Genomic DNA, 2,500 nt, shown 5'->3' with positions numbered 1-2,500 from the left:
CGGCGTTCGTACGATATTTGGCGACGCAAAAATGAGCGATTTCCCAGCTCGATGGAATTCGGCGCGAGAGAAACGATGCCCCGTAACGCACATGAGAGCAATCCCGGCCAATTTCTCCCGTTTGATGGGGTCTATGTGTAAAAATTTTGACTTTTTTGAGTGCACGTGCAAATCTGCTGAAAAAGCCTGTGGAAGTTTCACGGCGTTCGTACGATATTTGGCGACGCAAAAATGAGCGATTTCCCAGCTCGATGGAATTCGGAGCGAGAGAAACGATGCCCCGTAACGCACATGAGAGCAATCCCGGCCAATTTCTCCCGTTTGATGGGGTCTATGTGTAAAAATTTTGACTTTTTTGAGTGCACGTGCAAATCTGCTGAAAAAGCCTGTGGAAGTTTCACGGCGTTCGTACGATATTTGGCGACGCAAAAATGAGCGATTTCCCAGCTCGAGAGAATTCGGCGCGAGAGAAACGATGCCCCGTAACGCACATGAGAGCAATCCGGGCCAATTTCTCCCGTTTGATGGGGTCTATGTGTAAAAATTTTGACTTTTTTGAGTGCACGTGCAAATCTGCTGGAAAAGCCTGTGGAAGTTTCACGGCGTTCGTACGATATTTGGCGACGCAAAAATGAGCGATTTCCCAGCTCGATGGAATTCGGCGCGACAGAAACGATGCCCCGTAACGCACATGAGAGCAATCCGGGCCAATTTCTCCCGTTTGATGGGGTCTATGTGTAAAAATTTTGACTTTTTTGAGTGCAGGTGCAAATCTGCTGAAAAAGCCTGTGGAAGTTTCACGGCGTTCGTACGATATTTGGCGACGCAAAAATGAGCGATTTCCCAGCTCGAGAGAATTCGGCGCGAGAGAAACGATGCCCCGTAACGCACATGAGAGCAATCCGGGCCAATTTCTCCCGTTTGATGGGGTCTATGTGTACAAATTTTGACTTTTTTGAGTGCACGTGCAAATCTGCTGAAAAAGCCTGTGGAAGTTTCACGGCGTTCGTACGATATTTGGCGACGCAAAAATGAGCGATTTCCCAGCTCGATGGAATTCGGCGCGACAGAAACGATGCCCCGTAACGCACATGAGAGCAATCCGGGCCAATTTCTCCCGTTTGATGGGGTCTATGTGTAAAAATTTTGACTTTTTTGAGTGCACGTGCAAATCTGCTGAAAAAGCCTGTGGAAGTTTCACGGCGTTCGTACGATATTTGGCGACGCAAAAATGAGCGATTTCCCAGCTCGAGAGAATTCGGCGCGAGAGAAACGATGCCCCGTAACGCACATGAGAGCAATCCGGGCCAATTTCTCCCGTTTGATGGGGTCTATGTGTAAAAATTTTGACTTTTTTGAGTGCAGGTGCAAATCTGCTGAAAAAGCCTGTGGAAGTTTCACGGCGTTCGTACGATATTTGGCGACGCAAAAATGAGCGATTTCCCAGCTCGATGGAATTCGGCGCGAGAGAAACGATGCCCCGTAACGCACATGAGAGCAATCCGGGCCAATTTCTCCCGTTTGATGGGGTCTATGTGTAAAAATTTTGACTTTTTTGAGTGCAGGTGCAAATCTGCTGAAAAAGCCTGTGGAAGTTTCACGGCGTTCGTACGATATTTGGCGACGCAAAAATGAGCGATTTCCCAGCTCGAGAGAATTCGGCGCGAGAGAAACGATGCCCCGTAACGCACATGAGAGCAATCCGGGCCAATTTCTCCCGTTTGATGGGGTCTATGTGTAAAAATTTTGACTTTTTTGAGTGCACGTGCAAATCTGCTGGAAAAGCCTGTGGAAGTTTCACGGCGTTCGTACGATATTTGGCGACGCAAAAATGAGCGATTTCCCAGCTCGATGGAATTCGGCGCGACAGAAACGATGCCCCGTAACGCACATGAGAGCAATCCGGGCCAATTTCTCCCGTTTGATGGGGTCTATGTGTAAAAATTTTGACTTTTTTGAGTGCAGGTGCAAATCTGCTGAAAAAGCCTGTGGAAGTTTCACGGCGTTCGTACGATATTTGGCGACGCAAAAATGAGCGATTTCCCAGCTCGAGAGAATTCGGCGCGAGAGAAACGATGCCCCGTAACGCACATGAGAGCAATCCGGGCCAATTTCTCCCGTTTGATGGGGTCTATGTGTACAAATTTTGACTTTTTTGAGTGCACGTGCAAATCTGCTGAAAAAGCCTGTGGAAGTTTCACGGCGTTCGTACGATATTTGGCGACGCAAAAATGAGCGATTTCCCAGCTCGATGGAATTCGGCGCGACAGAAACGATGCCCCGTAACGCACATGAGAGCAATCCGGGCCAATTTCTCCCGTTTGATGGGGTCTATGTGTAAAAATTTTGACTTTTTTGAGTGCACGTGCAAATCTGCTGAAAAAGCCTGTGGAAGTTTCACGGCGTTCGTACGATATTTGGCGACGCAAAAATGAGCGATTTCCCAGCTCGAGAGAATTCGGCGCGAGAGAAACGATGCCCCGTAACGCACATGAGAGCA

The sequence above is a fragment of the Lampetra planeri genome, chromosome 4, assembly GCF_965212315.1.
Source record: "Lampetra planeri chromosome 4, kcLamPlan1.2.h2, whole genome shotgun sequence".
Classification (NCBI taxonomy): domain Eukaryota; kingdom Metazoa; phylum Chordata; class Hyperoartia; order Petromyzontiformes; family Petromyzontidae; genus Lampetra; species Lampetra planeri.
Note: the sequence above shows the minus strand (reverse complement) of the source record.